At 59.1% G+C, this 16,843-nt stretch overlaps 1 protein-coding gene across 3 annotated transcripts in view; it reads right to left on the bottom strand.

The window, feature by feature from the left end:
- BCL9L (BCL9 like) overlaps positions 1-4,700 on the bottom strand; it is a 59,516-nt gene extending 54,816 nt beyond the window's left edge. Inside the window, exon 1 of one of the 3 annotated variants that reach the window (XM_059719477.1) lies at positions 4,267-4,700. The gene's annotated coding sequence lies outside the window, so the exon portion shown is untranslated. Of the gene's footprint in view, positions 1-3,757; positions 3,941-4,266 lie in introns of those variants that run through there. The other 2 variants (XM_059719481.1, XM_059719478.1) reach the window with 2 other exon arrangements.
- Between the last annotated feature and the right edge of the window lie 12,143 nt (positions 4,701-16,843).

Here is a 16,843-nt window from a genome sequence, read left to right as displayed (position 1 = left end):
CGATCCTGGGAACACGGGCAGTCCAGTGCCCCGGACCCAGAGGAGCTCCGCAGCTGGGAAACGAGTTACAAAGAAAACGAGGTGGAAAAAAGCATCCGTGGGAGCTGCCTGGTGCCAGTAGGGTGGCCTGGCATCTGCACAGAAGAAACACACCACCCGGGAGAGATTCTCCCATCAGGCTCCTCTGGCTTAACTGGACCTGGCTCTCAGGGAATGATGAGCACAGACAAGCGAAGGCAGCATGCAGGCCACCATCCTACTGGCTGGCCTCCCTAGTCTTTCCCATGCACTTTCCACTTACGAGTCCAGGAGAATGATTTACAGATGGGAAACTAAGGCACACAGAGGGTGAGTGACTTACCTTAGGGTCACAGAAGACATCACAAATAGAACCAAGGGTCCTGGGCCATAGAAAGTCCATCTCCAAGGATCCTGCATCCACTTTGGAGAAGCAAGAGACAATCAACCCTGCACACAGAGAACCTGGCCAGTCAGCTTTGTCCTCAGGCAAGAAAGAAACCACTTGACAACAGGAGCAAGGCTGGGGGAGGCGACATCTCCACACCGAGAAGCCCACCTAGACCTTTCACTGCTACACAGTTCCTACCAGTCCCTCAAACAAAGCAAGTTAAAGTGACACAAAGTGCATCTGCATTAGGGCTTCTACCAGCCTAAGTGTCATGGCCAGCTGTCACCCTCCAGCTGACATTTCTACACCAGCAAAAGCTTTAAATGTCCCAGGACTCTCCCCTGCCAGGGCAGGACACAGCACCTCAGGGAGAAGAACAGCAGCTGGCAGGATTCTTGTGTCTTTCCCCGAAGGGACCAACAACATGGAAAGCCACACTGGTGGGACAACGTCCGGGCTCCTGTTTAGCTGAGGCTGTGGGCGTTGCTGTCTCTCTGGGCAGACATCCAGGCTGGCAAAAGCAGCCAACTTTCACTACCACAGCTCTGAGCCCTTAGAACAGCAATTCTCAACCAGGGTGCCAGGGCACCCTGTGGTGCCTTGAGATCCTTTCAAGGGTGCCGTGGGGTGCCAAACAGTGTTAGCACAATTATGTTTGCAAATACGATTCACAACACAAACCCAGAGGTTTCAAAGAGAAATCCACAGTTGTGGCCTTTCTGAGCTCTTCGCAACAAAAAAGCCGCTCTATTATTTTTCTGTATTCTAAAAAAGAGAGTGAGGCTTAAGAGATGACATTTTCCAAGGGGTGCTGCAAGTTTATCCAGGAGTGCCTCAGGTCTAAAAGGATGAGAACCACTGCGACACAAGTCCCAGGACAGCAGAGCAGGAGCAGGGATGCACTTCCGGCTCCTGACCCCGCAGAGTGTAGGGCTAGGGCAGAGGACAGAACTGAGCTGCACCTCTGTGCCAAACTGGAGGGAGGTCAGAGAGCAGTGAAAGGGACAGCCAGGGCCTGGAATGGCTGGATCAGAAGCAAAGAGCCAAGAACCAGGCCTGCCTCACGTGCCAGCGTGATCCAGTTGCTGCCTCTAGACTGCAAGCTTGGTGCAGGGAACAGAAGCGGGAACGGGTCTGCCAAAGCAACCGATTCCTTGGAGAAGTTATCTCCCCAGAGGAGCGGGGAAGGAGATCCGTTACTCAAGACATTTAAAAATGGACTTGGACAAAACCCTGGGAAATGAAGAGCAGGGAACTGGCATATTCTGTCCACAGGCAATGGATGGACCTAAGAGGTTTGTCTCCATCTCTAGAGTCCAGCTCTATACCTGTATCCCAGCAAAAGCAGACACTCCTACAGCAAGCAAGGCACACACACAGCACTGCCATCTCAGATCATGCCTTGCTCACAAGGGGACAAGTCTGCTGCTGCTGGCTGAGACAGCCAAAGGAAATGCACGTTGTTAGGATGTCAAACCCAGGCCAGACCCACAGGGACCGTAAGTATGGGCCTGGGCACAGAACATGCTGGAGCTAGCTGTGTTTTCAGCTCCAGAACCCTCCTGTCAGAGCATGGGAGATACTCAAGAGGTGTGAGGAGGGCATGGAAGTAAATGGCCAAACTCCAACCAAGTACTTTAAATGAGTACCCAGACACAACAGCCCCCAGGGCCAGGAAAGCAGCAGAGGCCCCTAGCCACAGGAGGAAAAGCCTTCAGTCGTGCTAAGGGGCACCAATCACTAGGGAGCACCCCAGAGGCCTCCAGCCAGGGAGCAGAGCTGGAAGGCCAGGAGTGCTGGAGATGCTGGCAGGAATGCGGACTCAGCTGGGAAAGGAGAAGGGAAAGACCTCTTCCAGGAACACTAGGCTCAAGGAAGCCTGCACAGACTGGGCCCAAGAGACGCAGACCTGCAGTGACACCTCCGAGGTCCCAAACCAACCAGTGCAAGCGCAGGCACAGTCCCAGGGTCAAGAGTTACTCCAGTTACATCGACAGGACCGACACAGGAGTACACGCCGACAACATGGCCTAGTGGCTGGAGCACTGACCGGCCGGCCAGCAACTCCGCAGCACTAGCCTTAACTGACACAGCTTTGTTGCGCGACCTGTGCCAAGCCACTGCAAACAGCAGGCCCCCATGCCTTCCCGTCTGTAACAGGAGGCAACGGGATGGACACATGGGGCAGCGAGGTGATCAGGGCGCAGGTACAAGGCTTCAAAGCTCTGAGCATCCTCATTTGCCAGCTGCAACAGAACAAACAGGGATGGGTTTGGTAAAGATTTGTTAAATCTTTTTTTGATAGAGACCTTTACGTTCAGGTTTTTTGGATTCGGAGACCAGAAACACAATTAAGGCAGGAAAAATGGGCAAACCGATATACATTTCTCCTGCATGCACCGTGCAGTACAGCTGGGAGGAGGGGAGAGTATCACACCGTATTCCTGTCCAGCAGAAACGGCAGAATAGATGTAAAAGAGATTTCAATAGTATTTAGGATTGGATGCTCTGAAAAAAAATCCCACTGGGATTGACAATTACTACAGTGAAAGCACACCAATATGTTACTGAGAGTGCGCCTGCACAAGAGAGACAGTTGCACAACAATATAAGCTTGGAGCTGTGCGTGTCAATACCTGCTGTAGTCATATCACACCCCCCACGCGCGCGCACACACACTTAGCCACAGCTCCAGCTGGGAGCAACACCGACAGTGCCCGGGGGTCGCAGTGCTGCCAGGCACATACTGGAGTTTTTGCCTCAATTTTGGCACAGACTTGCCAGGCGACCTTGGGCAAATCACTTCTCTCCGCACCTGTTTTCTTCTCCTTCGCTGAGCGAAGGAGAGGAAAACGACGCACGCACACCTTTGCGAAGAGCTGGAAACCAACGGATGAGCTGAGCTGTATGTCAGTGCTCGGTGCCTGGCATGAAGCAGCGCGCGGACCGGCTGGGAAGAATCAGAGCTGTGTACACACGAGACAGGCTCTGCGGGTCAAGAGCAGCCGGCTGAACCGCCCTGCAGACGTGGTCCCTCGCACCAAGGTGTGCAGCTGCCGTGTGTGCCCTCCCTGTCGGCAGCACTCTCCTTACACGCCCAGGATGCGAGTGTGACACCGCTGCTACCCGAGGCGCGAGACGACACAGTGACATGCCCTGTCATGTAGTGTTCCTCACGCAAAGAAACGTGCCCCTCTCACCATCCTCCGAGCAAGCGGCTGCCCCAAGGGGCGGCCAGCAGGGAATTGGTCTTGTACTTTGCAAGGGACCAGGCGCCTTCCCGGCCCCGGAGGAGAGAGGGCGCAGCCTCCCCTGCCCTGCCCTCCCCTGCTCCCAGAGCAGCCCTACCTGCTCCCTCGCCTGGCCGGCAGTGGGGCGCCAGGGCCCCGGGCTGGAGTGCGGCGAGGGCCGGCGGGTCAGCGCTCCCTGCGCAAGGTGAGCGGGCGCCGGCGCCGGGGGCAGGGAGGCCGAGCAGCCGGCGCCCGCGGCAGAGCCATGCAGCCCGCGCCGCCTCCGCTCCGGGCGCCGCGCGCGGACGTGTCTCCCGGCGGCGGCGGCGGCGGCGGCGGCGGGCGAGGGACGAGGGAGGGGGTGGCGCTCAGCACGTGCCCGGGAGGAGCCTCCGCCGGGCCCCCGCGGCCTCCGCGGGACACACGGGGCGCCGAGCCGAGCCGAGCCGAGCCGGCCCGAGCCCCGCGCCCCGCTCTCGGCCCCGGCCCCGGCCCCGGCGCTCGGCCCGGCACAAACAAGAGCGGGCGGCGGACTACAGCGCCCGGCAGCCCCCGGGCCCGCGGTGACAGCCCGCCCGCCCGCCGCCCGCCCGCGCACAATGGGCCCGGCCCGCCGCGGCTGCTTACCGGCGCTGTGTCGGCGGCTCGGGGCAGGCCCGCGGCGTGGCCGGGCGGGGCCGGCGGCGCGGGGGCGGCGGGCGGGGGCCGGGGGGCGCGGGGCCGGCCGCGGCGGGGGGCGGGCGCGGGCGCGGCTCATGGTCCCGCGGCGCCGGCGCGCAGCCCGCGCGGGCCCGTCGCTGGCGGTGGCGGGCGCTGTCGCTGTCGCTCCGCGGGCGCCGCCAACTTCCCCGCGCCAAGTTGCGGCTCCGCCCGGCGGGGGACGCTGCTGCCGCGGGCGGGCGGGCCGGGATCGCTCCCGCCAGCGCCAGGCGCCGCCTGTCAAAATAAGAGCCCCGCTGCCGCGCCCAGCGCCTGCCCGGGCAACGCAACGCGCCGCGCCGCGCCGCTCCCCTGGCCCAGCGCTGCACGGGCGGGCTGGGCCCGCGCCACTGCAGGCTCCGCCCGACTCGGGCGAGGGGCAGGCGAGGCCGGGCCCGGCCCGGCCTAGCCGCTGTCCGCCCCGGCCTCCTGCTGGCGCAGGCCCCGCGGCCCCGCTCCGACACCGCCGCACGCCGCTCCCACCCGCGCGGCTTCTGCCCGGGGCTTCGCTGCGGGCTGGTGGCGGCACAGCGCCGCCCTCGCCCTCGCCCTCGCCCTGCCCGCGGGCCGGGGCTCCCGGGCGCGCAGCAGCCCAGCCCTTCTCCCTCTCGGCGGGGCGCACCCAGAACAGGCCGGCTCTCCCGGGTGCACCTGCCCGGGCCCTCCTGAGTCCCGAGCAAGGGGCTGGGCTGGCACGCTCCAGCTCCGCGCCGAGCGCATGGAGACAGCGTCGCTGGCCTGGGCACCGTGGCCCCGCGGCCAAGATGGAGACACCTCCACGCACCACCAGCAAAATGGAAACTTCCAGCCTAGAGTCGCTCCCCTCTTAGACAAGGAAATAACAAAACAGAAGGAAGTCTCTAGAAAAGATGATCTCCTTTGCACCTGCTGCAGCGACTCGCAGCAGAATGTCTGCTGCCTCCACCCGCGTGGAGAAGGAGCAGACGGGGAGGCGTAGCGCAGAAATACTGGCTTCAGCATCAAGCGTCTCGTGCGGCACCCCCACGCACAAAGGCCCCTGAGCTCAGCTTCGGGACAGGGCAGGTATTGCCAGACCCCGCAGCAGACTCGGGCTGAGCCACAGGCTGCTGAGGGCCAGATCCTAGCTCCTGGCTGTGCTGGGGGAAGAGGGCTAAACACGTGCAAGTAGCAGTGGAGACTCCTGATGGAGTCACAGCAAGTGCTTTACCTGAACTGCTGGGCCGTTCAGCAGCGGGTGTAAGCATCCATATCCTGCAGGACCGACGGCAGGACCCTGGCGCCTGCAGCTCAGCACGAAACGACGCGCACCCCCACGGAGAGCTCACTGCAAGGGAAGAACAGCGCCGGGATGCTCCCGCTCAGGCATCCCTTCGGGTGCTTAGTGACGTACGTGGCCCCACAAGTAGCGCGTGCCACAAGCATTACTTGGGAGCATGCTTACAGCTGGGCTGCCCAAACTAGCACCAGCCCATACCCCATGCACGTGTCTGGGAGTACATGCATGTGTCCTGGACTACTCCCCATCACAGCCTCAGTCATTTCGTCTCCCTGCTTCCAGCGCCCAGCTCCATCCATTCATCTTAACAAATCCCACGTCAACACCCTGCTGCTTGTAAAGAGGAGGCTTCTCTGCCAAAGCTCCAGCTCCCGACAGAGCCTCCCTCCAGGGGAAGCTCCACAAGCCCTCTCCTTGCCCCGACCCCAGCACTTGTATCCTGGCAGGCCCGCTCCCATCCTCCACCCAGGTACCCGCTCTGCCCCCGCCCCAGGCTCTAAGGCTCTCTCCTCTCAGCTCTGCCCACAGCAGATGCCTTTCTGACCACTTTGTCCGCGTTCACTGGCCTCTCGTGTCTTGCCCTCTGTGGCTCCACACTGCCATTCCAGCTTCCTCGAGGCCCTCACACCGCATGTAGGGCAGTTTCTCCCCCCTGCTGTACACATGGGGACACGCTGCCAATGCTTCCCACTGAAATCACACCTAGCTTCCTATCCCGCCCAGCACCCAGTATAACCCCCCAGGGTGGCCTGGCCTTACTCATCCTCCTCATCTAACAAGACCTACCACGGGTATTCCTAGAACACCTTGTTCTCCAGGATCTAACGGCTGCGCCTCCTGATCAGGAGCGGAGCAACCTCCTGCACAGGGCTGTCACTGCCTGAACCAGGGAGAGTTCAAACAAGTACAAGCGAGATGTTCAAACATTTCACAGATGTGCATCAAACCCCTTCCCGTAAGGGCAGGAGTCTCCTTACGGGTCAGAGTTTGTGAGAGCCCAGGTACTACCGGAGCCAAGAGCAGATGGGCATATGCTCAGACAGAAATAACGTCCACTTCGAACGCACAGGTGGCAGGCATACAGCCTCCCAGTAGTGGATGACAAGGACCTCAGAAGCTTTAGCCCAACTGGGAGTCTGCTGCTGGAAAAGGCACACCTGATACAGCTGAGAGGACACAGCTGGCTGTGTGCGCGCTCTGCCTGGCCCTCCACACCCCTGCTGCTGCAAGCAGAAGGAAGCTGTACAAATGCACACACACTAGGCTATTAAGCCAGTTCACCCGCTCTCAGATGATGCCAGCAGCATCCTAACCAGGACGTGTCACGTTCCCGACTGCAGTGGACTAACTGTTCAAGGTGGGCCGAGGAGAAAGAAGGCTAGAGGCAGGGACCACTTGGCAGCCTCTTAAAGCATCGCAGAGCTAAAGGGGATCCAGGGACAAGCAATCAATCTCAGGCGATGGGAAGCAGCAGCCCTAATTGGAAACGAAAATACACCTTTCCCTTCTGTTCAAATGTGCATACATGCCAGCGGCCACAGTGAGTGTGTGAGAGAAAGACCACAGCCCTCTGCATTTTAACTATGTCACGGCCAGCAGGGAGGAATGACACAGCAAGAAAGCAAAACTGGCCTCTAGTGAGCAGAGGTTCAAGTCAGGGGCAGCCTTGCAGCTGGTGGGCCCAGGTCCTTTCAGGCTGCCTATGTGGGCTGCACTGGCTGGAGTAAGAAAGAAGTAAAGCCTGCATGGGCGCTGCAGGGAGCAGTGCTGGTCTTGGCTGTGGCTGTAGGAGCACGAGGTCCCTGGGTGCAGCGGGGAGGACTCACAAAGGAGCACGGCCAAGCCAGCTCTCTGCAGGACCGCTCGGGTGCTGTGCTGTGCTGTGCTGTGAGGTGTCACAGCGCTGGGTACAGTGGCTTCCTCTGCAGCACTCGGAGCTGCTGCTGGAGGCAGTGCCAGCAGGCCGGGGCACACCTCGGGCTCCCAGCAGAGGGTGGCAATGGGGGGCTGGCCCACCATATCGTTTCAGGAACCAGAAGGCAAAGAGAAAGACCTCCCGTACTTTCTCGTACGTGTTGAGTTGTAAAGGCCTGGTGCAGTTCTTGCTGGCACGGGACTTTGCGTACTAGGGACAGCAAGCAAGTGACGCAGCTGCTTTCTGCCTTGGCAGGGGCCAAGAGGCTCAAGGATTCTGGGCGGGCAAGAGCTCCCAGCTCCTGGCTCTCACGCTTGTGACAGAATCAGGGCCCTGGTGGCCTGGGCAGAGGGGCTGTGGCTGTGGGGCTGCCGTGCAAGGCCTGTGCACGTGCAGCACTGCCCCCTCGTGGAGGGTGCCCACCCTGAGCTTGTGCGGAGAGCGGCTGGGCAGGGGCGCTGCAGGGCCTCTCCCAGGGGAAGCATCGCCCTGCTCAAGGTGCCTCCTCGAGCCCCAGCGTCACAAAGGACTGAATTCACTAAGGCAAGAGTGAAAGCAACAGGCTCTTCTGGGCCTCTTGGGACTGAGGTGTGGCACCATCCCTGCCTTTCCTCAACAGCTCCTGCCATGTTGAAATTCTCAGGGGCTAGCCACGAAGTGAGACAGAAGCCGGTACAAATCCCATGTCCCAGCCTGGGAAACTCAGCACCAGTGAGAAAAGACAGGTTGAAGTCAGCACTGGGACGAGAACCCGGAAGTCCTGCCTGCTGCTCCCCAACTCATCGCTAGACCACAGCAACTTCTACAGTGTGTTTTTGGACATGGACTTCATCAGATATGCAGATGACAATATGCGAGTGCACTACCTGTGGCCAGGGAGGGGTGTTATATTAACATCCACACTGTCCCCTAAAAAGTGAAAAAAAATAAATCACTGCCTGCACTCCCCAGGCAGGAGCAGGAAGCAATGTAATACATGTGACAAATCATATTTACTGAGGCTAAGTTGTTCCTCTGGTTGTGTTTGCGTTTTGGGTACAGAGTGAGCTGGGGCGGCATGAATAAATACAATCAGTGTGAGATCCAAATGCAGAACTTAGCAAAGCAAACTTCAGTTACTGCAGCCAAGAGACTGCTGGGGGAGGGAAGAGACACAGGCATCGCTCCCCAAACCCAAACAGAAAGACCAGAGTTCTCCTCGGAAAGTCTCTTCCAACACGCCCCGTGACTTCACCCCCCTGGGCAACCAGCAGAGAGGCTGGAGCAGACAGAGTGGGCTATTTGGCTGCGAGTCAGGCAAACACAGGCACTCCTCTAGCCACTGCTAAATAACAGCAAAGCTGGCCTGCCCCAGCACCTGCCTCCAGAAGATCCCCAGGTGCTTGGAGCCCCCTCCTTGTAACAGACAGGGAAACGGAGACCCAGCGTGATAGAGACACCTAAGCAAGTGGTTGTCAGCTCACCCTTCAAGCCCCACTCCCTGCTGTTATCCTGAGCCGCAGCTTGGGGTTTGACCTTATCCGGCTCCCGTCCACACAAAAATCTCTAGTCTGAGTTAAGATGCACGTGAAAGTCCACGGGAGGAGAGGTGGGGAAAGGCAGGGGAGATGCAGCTTTGCAACAGCCCATCCACTGCCAATCCAGCGCCTCCAGTCTGTTCACTCGCTCTGCGGTTCCCACCGTGCTGTGGTGCTCCCACGCGTCACCTTGCTTGGCTGGGCTCGGATGGTGTACCCAGAGAGCGCTCCTTCATTCCAGCTGGCACAGCGACTCCTTGCAGGGGCAGGAGCCGTGCCAAAGGCCAGGGCTCAGAGCTGGAGCACCACCCCCTTAGCCAAATGCACCTTGGAAGCCTATTTGAGCAGGCTACCCCTGAAGGTCTGCACATGGGCAGGCCCACTGGCTGCCAACGCCAGCAGCAGAGATTTCCTCCCCCTAACACGACATGGCCTGCCGGGCACACACAGGGTTAATGGAAGTGCTGCCGTCTGGCACAACTGGCCCAGGCCAAAGGGGATGTGCTGAGCCCTTGTTCTCCAGGCCCTCCAGCCACCTCCCCCTGGGCTCCCCACATCAGTCCCCTGATCTCTCCCTGGGTGTGCACAGGAAAGCAACAGAATGAGGCTGGGAAAGGTCAGCAGGAGGACCAGCCGCTGCAGAGCCTGTCTTTAATTAACATCTGCTGGGCAAGCGCCCTTCCTGCACTTGACTCTGACTCCCGTCTCCCCTTCCCCTCCTCTGTCATTACGCCCACACCAGGAGAGACGGTCCCTGGAGCTCAAAGCCTCCCCGTGCCAACAACAACAAATCCCAGCAGCTCGTTCTAGGAGCTGCCTGGTATATCAGCATGTTAATGAGCCCGCGGCCAAGCAGCCCAGACCGGCTCCTACCTGCTTCTGCTGCACGCGGGGCTTTCCTGCCTTCAGGCTGCCTAGGATTTTTCCCTGCTTGTTTCTCCAGAGAATTCAGGGCCAGAGACTGAGCCTGCACTCAATCGCCAGCAACAGATTCCTCAAGCTGTCCTAGCACCAGGTCCCTCCCACCCCCCCACCCCAGCAGAGCCTCCAGCGGGGAGGGAGTTCAGCTAGCACGGCACCGCACCCTGCCTGCCTGAGCCAGGACCACTGTCACAACCCCGACGAAGACCCCGCACCAGCTGCCTGTGGGCTAGCAAACAGCAGTCAGCGAATGACAACCATCACATGCTGCTGCCATAGGGCTGGACTGGAACCAGCAAGCAGCTCCTGCCCCCCCTCCAGAGCCAGAGCCAGAGCCGCAGAGGATCATGGAGTGACCGTCTCTACCTGGCCTGGTGCTAACCCCAGCACACCAGCTGGTGCTGGGGCAGGTAAGCACAAATCTACAGGATCTCCATGTGCACCCACCAATGGAGAAAAGCACAGCTGGCTGGGTGCTCTTCCACATGTATCTGCATCGGAATTAATTGAGCAACGGAAGAGACAGTCATTTCAGAATGGATAAGCTGGGCTCAGAGGGAGATGCTGTCTTCCTCTTGCCTGAAAGTGCCTGGGAGCAGTTTTAAAAAAAGGTGACGCACATGGCAATTTGTGCTTTAGTCTGCATCTGTGTTCAGTGGGTTAGTCCGGAGACACAGCTGTGCTACACTGCTCCTTGGGAAAAGGGTGCTGGCTTCCATGGTGCGCAACTGGCTACAGTCAACACTCAGCTCTTCAAAGGCTGCTTAGATCCCAGTTGGGTTTGGTCAACCTGTGTAAATAACATTTGTGAAGTAAACCCAGAGACCCCTCACCATGCACTGTGGAATATCTCAGGCCAGGAGCTGAGGCTAAGCATGCCAGGAAGATTCAGTTGGGAACAGGATGGGGCAAAGCAGTGGGTGCAGCTGACATCTGCCACTAAGCTGAAGGGACAAACTACTTCCACCTCGACTCCAGGGGCGGAAGCCTACACCCAGTCTGAGATAAACGGGACCAGGATCCCAAGTAGCCTTCAGATCGGTTCTACAAAACCAAGCCATGCTATCAGGTTCTCTCATTTTTACTGAGCCCTCCCACCCTAGTAGCCCCTACGTACCTGCGGGAAAAGCCCTTCGTTATACTTATGACTATGATTAGTTAGGTCCAATTAACCACACTGGAATTAATTACATGACTCACAGACACCTGGCAACGTCTCCAACGTCCCTCTCCAAACCCAGGTGCATCCTGTGGAGACCTGGAGAAGAGAGAGTGCAGATGAGGCACTGGGGCAGGATAAGGTGCCAGCCCTGCAGCCCATGCGTGGTTTGGCACGCTGCATTCAAGGATGAAAGTACCAGTTGGCAGCACCCTGGGCCACGTGGTAGTGGGTCCACAGGCTGCAGGGCAGGCAAGGATAGCCTAGCCCTTTGCTCACAGCCAGGGCTAGGCCCTGTGGGGTTCCATGTGCCCAGGATGCATGTGTGTCACCACATGGCATCAGCCTCGGAGCCATGTCCAGCACATGGCTAGGATTTTGATCCAGCAAACGTAGGATTTTGAAAAGGGGTGCAGATAGTGTGGTGCCTCATCACAGCCTCACAGGTACCACAATGCACTTTTCTCCAGCTAAAAAGGAACTAGAAACTTTACTAACAGGTTGGGGGCCTCAGGCTGCCATTCAGTTGAGGACAGAAGCAAAATCAAATGGAACTTTACTGGAATGTACATTAGTTTGCTACATCAAATCTTATGTATAAAAACACTACAAACTAGGCAAAAATACTCTAGAGACAATTCATTAGTTCTGTAGTCAATGGCATTAAATGTACTGCTCTTCCAGATTCATAAAACTAAATCTAGCCGCCTGGAGCATCTTGACAGTGCATTCAATGCTGCACTGAAATCTAGCTCCACACTGGAGCTAATGTTTGTAGCTGGAGTGAAAAGCAGGCTGCAAGGCTGTGAAACAGGAGCTGTTTTACCAGGAGCAGCTAGCTACCAGAGAGCAGGCGGGTAGAACAAAGGACAGCTCTATCAGTGGAGCCACTAAAAACTATTTAAAAGGAGACAGGGTCATTAACACCTGTGGAATGGCGAGTTTGGAAGGAATCAGGCGTATTATAATGAGCCAGGACATCTCACCACACGCTCACTTCTGCCCCTGCCTGTCCATCCACATGCCACCCTCCAGAGGGAACAGAGCTGCTGCAAAGAAGGCAAAGGCTGGAGGGTGAGAAGGGAAAGGGGGAAGGAGGAGGCTGTTGTGCCTGCCAGCCCCTCCCCACTCACCTCAGGTCCCAGGGGTCACACAGCCCATGTCCCCAGCCCTGCCCGTCACCCCCTGGGCTCCCCTCAGACCCCGCCAGCCTGCCCCCGGGGCTCTGTCTCATTCCTGTGTAGTTCGTAAAGGTACCACAGGCTGCTCATGGAGGCCCCAAATAAAGGTAGGTCTGTGCCCAATCCAGCAGCCTCTGGGTGGCCAGGGAAGAATGGGCTCCCTCATTATGTGCTCATTAGAGTCGGAGCAGGGAAGCAGCCAGCGGTATCCAGCTGCGAGAGGTCTGTACTACCTACCCCACCTCTGCAGTTGCCCGGGCAGCCTGTCCTCATTGGCCAGATGGATCTGGAAAGGGCCAAGAGGGTCTTGTCTTGGCTTCTATAGCTCCCTTCATGGCAGGCCCTCCCTCCGCTTCATAAACACTAGCTCATTAACCACCGCAGCTTCACCTGGGCAAAATCCTGCCCCTCTCTGAAGGGGGCCTGGGGAACAGAAAGGAGATGGCTGAGGCCACCCAGGGAGTCAGCAGCAAAGCCAGGAATGGCCCCAGGCTTCTGTTCTTCATTTATCCCCCAGGGCTGAGGACAGAGCCAGGAATCCAGAGGCCGAGGCTCCTGCTCTGACCACTGAGACACAGCTCTGATGCCCCAAGCTGCAGGCGTTTCACCGGGGCTGCAGTTCTGAGACAATGCCTGGTCCTGGCTCGAGGTGGCAGAGGGGAAAATCCCACCCGCTGAGCAGCGCGCACGAGTGTGCCCTGCGGTCACTGGGCAGCTTCTGACCGGCGCCAGCCTTGCCCCCATGCCAGGCACCTGAACGCTGAGCTGCCACCTGTGTGTGGCTGCAGTGCCAGCAACACCCCACGTGCCCAGCCAGTGTCTCTGCTGCCACAATCCCGCCTCTGCTCCCTCACTGCCAGCCCTGCATGTGCTCCTCGTCCATGCCAGCCAGTGCAACAGGAATCCTACACAGCCTTGGTCATCTAGTCTCTCTGCCCCGCTCCATCAGGTCTACAAAGCACTAGCCCTGCTGTGATCCCAGACGTATTGTGAGCCACCTCCTGCAGGACTGGCTGTGGGGGGGCCCTAGGCAGGGCTGCAGCCAAGGCCCCTGCTGCACGCTCTGCTGTGCTAACGTGCAGGACACCCGCAGTGACACGGGCCTGCACAGAGCAGCCATGTGCTGGAAGGAGAGAGCTAGTCTGGGAGGCAGGACACCCGCTTCCTCTCACGCTGACTACTGCCAAAGAGGAATGGGGATGGATGGCAAGTGGGTCCTGATCCCTCTGGCCCCAGGGCTGGCCTGTTTGCTGCTGGTCTTGACAAGCTGGCGATGCCCGCTGCGGCAACCAGCCCGCAGCCACACAACACAGTTAACAAGCCACTGAGATCCAAGCCAGGGGAACCTAGCTCTGCCTCTGCCAGAAGAGAAGGGAGCTGGCTCTCCCACCCCAGGCACGTGGCACACGGCACATGTTCCCTGGACCATCAGAAGCCGGAGGGAAGCCCCAGCCCAGGCAACGGGACCCGAGCGCAGGCAGCAGACAATGCTGCTCGGGCAGCCGCTGACAAGGCTTTGCTGTCAGCACACCCAGCCACAGTGCAGTGAGGCCAGTGGCGAGCAAGGGGTTAAAGCATTTAGCAAGGCCACCAGTGTGATAAATGCAGCAATCAGCAGAGACAGCACCTCCCACCACCACCACCCAGGGCCTGGGCTGTCTGGGGAGCCAGGGAAGGTGGCAGCGAGAGGTGGGTGGGAAGGACTCTTATCCTGATACGGCTCCTTCCTTCCAAGTGAGGGTTTAGAGAAACCGAGCAGGCAGGGCTGGCTCTGAAATCACAGCGTCTCTGTGACACAAAGCCAGCCAGATCCCCCCTCCGAAATAAGGGAGGCAGGCGGCTGGGGCCAGCCTGCCAGGCAGACATGCCTCCTGCCTGCCTCACTTCCAGGGTGCAGCCTGCCTGCTGGCGGCAGCGGTGCCCCAGGGCACGGGGAGGAGAGGAAGGCAGGCTCCAGGGATGGGGGAGCCAGGGACAGGACTGACACACGCACGGCTCCACTCCCCCCCGTGACATGCCTGTGGCTGGCTGCGCAAGCGCGAGCAGGCCCCGTGAGGCTGCAGGGGATTTCAGGTCTGTGCAAACAGAGGCGGCTCTGGGCACTGGGTGACTGTCTGGCTGGCTGGGATTACATTCCTGAGCTCCCCCTCCCGCAGCGGCACCAAGCCCGGCTTCCTGCAGCAGCTCGAGCCCAGTATGCACCTGGGGGACACCCCATGCACGGACGGACAAATGCCACGTGCACACGGTGACACACGGGGTCTAGACAAACAGGCACGATGCTGTCACGCACGTCTGTACGCATGTACCTTTGCGCGCGCACACTGCACAATCCAGTGGGGAGACAGACACATGCGTTGGGCACGCAGACAGATGTGCGCACAGCACTGACCCCCGCTCTACCTGGCAGGCACTGATGTGGGTGCACAGGCGACTTACCAAGGCCACAGGGAGAGGCAGAGGTGATTGTAGAGCCTGAGAAGCCTCAATACCCGGTCCCCCTGCTTCTCCCACACTCAGGGCCCAGCCTTCAACTCCAGAGGAACCCTGGGCTGAGTCGCTGCAGGCAATGGAGCCTACACCCTCCTCCTGACCATCCTTTAGTACCCACTACCGACACCCCGAGCACCAGACCCACGCAGCCCGTTTCCGGACAGTCATTTAAGCTGATGGAGAATAAGGTTTAGGTTAGAGATCAGGAGGTGATATTTTACAGTTAGGGTGGCCAGAATCTGGAACCAGCTTCCCAGGGAAGTGATCCTCCCCCCTACCTTGCGTAAATTAAAAAAGAGGTTGGACGACCACCTGTCTGGGGTCTTGTGAACCCAGCATTCATTCCTGCCTGTGGCAGGGGGTCAGGCCAGATGATCTGTTCAGGTCCCTCCTGACCCTAGCTGCTATGAAATTATGAAACTTCACTTTACCCAGCACTTGAAACATGTGGCCAGTCACCAGCAGCAAGAATAGCTTCAGCCCAGCCAGGTGTGACTAGCTCTGTGCACCAGGCCTAGGCTTGAAAACCAAGTGAGGGATAGGACACTGCCAGGCTCTGCTCCACAGTGCAGTACTCGCTTCCCTGCATGGTTTGGGCAGAAAGGCTTGCCTGACCAGCGGTCAGAGAGCAGAGGCCTCTCCTCTCTTCTGCATTGTTACTACGCTTTGAGCAAGACCTTGCGTCTCTCCTCCCACCACTGCTGTTGCCATACCTCCCAGGGTCCTGGGCCTTGCCCCACGTAAACTCAAATCTAGTCTCTGCATCTGCACAGCCTTTAGGACCAGCAAGACTTGGCATCAGCAGTGCCCGGCTTGGGGGTTGAGTACAGCACTGCCAGCACTGGGCCAGCGACCCATGGCGCCAACCCTGGGGCTCACCTTTGATGCTGGATGCAACCTGCCCTCAGCCCCCTGCCTGCACCCGCCTCCTCTCCCCCTCCTCCATGCTTTCACTGCCAGCTCACCCCTCTCTCTTACTTGGCCCCTCTGTTGGCTGTCCGCTTCCTCATGGGTCGCTCCAGGCTCTCCTCCACTCTCACTTCTGCTTTATCCTCCTCTGCTTACTGACTTCCTCCGCTCACCCGCCCCCAAAATGGAGCAGAGCTAAGTCAGTCTGTTGGGTCGCACAGCCAGCCTTGGGACAGCTCCGCCAAGCCAAGCTGCATGTGTGCTGGGCTTGTAGCCCAGATTTCCTGAACACCTCTGGTCTGCATGAAACTCCTGACGGGTGCAAGAGGGCTCTGACATTTTCTGCTGCTTCTCAGCCTGGGGCTGCCCAGGAATGGCTCCTCAGGCAGGGCGCTGAAGCTCTGGCCTCTGCCCCTAGCAAACAAAACCCAGGTAGCATCTTTGTGACTTGGCCGAAACCTCCTTGGGACTTGCCACAGGTTGCATGGAGGCAAGGAGAAGGCAGCAGGAAAGGGGCTCATCTCCATGTCTTCAGTCCTCCCTGCTGCTGCCACACGCTGCCTGACCTCCTGACAGAGGCGGCTGGGCTGCCTGTGGCCACGGGCATCGCTAGGGCCTCTAGCTTTGGGGCCAGTTCTGGTGCAGGAATTGAAGCAAGCAAGAACGCTGAAGGGGGTGACTGGGGAGACAGCCCAGGCCAGGCCAGGCCTGCCCAGCCCAGCTCCTGCGTGGCTGCCACCCAGCTGCTGGGGCTGGAGGTGGCGGGTGGAGGTGGCAGGACATCAGGCTGGAGATGTGGCAACAGCAAGGCGAGAGCAAAGGGGGGGCAGGGGGTGCCACCTGGCGGCCCAGAACGGACTAGCAACCATGTCACCTCTCGGGGCTCTGCTGCATCTCCTGGCCTCTGGATGCAGGACCACGAGTGTCAGGGTGGGAGGGGAGGCCAACGCTGTGCAGGACCAACTCCCCTGCAGTCACGCTGCACACCCTGCCCAGAAATCCCGCGTGGACATTCCCACACTGCAGGGAGAGGGAGCAGGACGCTCCAGGGAGCTGCCAGGTCAGTGGAGAGAGGAGAGATGCTGGAATCAGCTCATCAGGGAGGTTAATCCTGCCAGCTAAGCCTCTCCTAATCCTGTTAAAGACAAGCCT

The sequence above is a fragment of the Alligator mississippiensis genome, chromosome 16 (genome assembly GCF_030867095.1).
Source record: "Alligator mississippiensis isolate rAllMis1 chromosome 16, rAllMis1, whole genome shotgun sequence".
Classification (NCBI taxonomy): domain Eukaryota; kingdom Metazoa; phylum Chordata; order Crocodylia; family Alligatoridae; genus Alligator; species Alligator mississippiensis.
The sequence above is the reverse complement of the archived record's forward strand: the minus strand, read 5'-3'. Positions and strand labels throughout refer to the sequence as shown.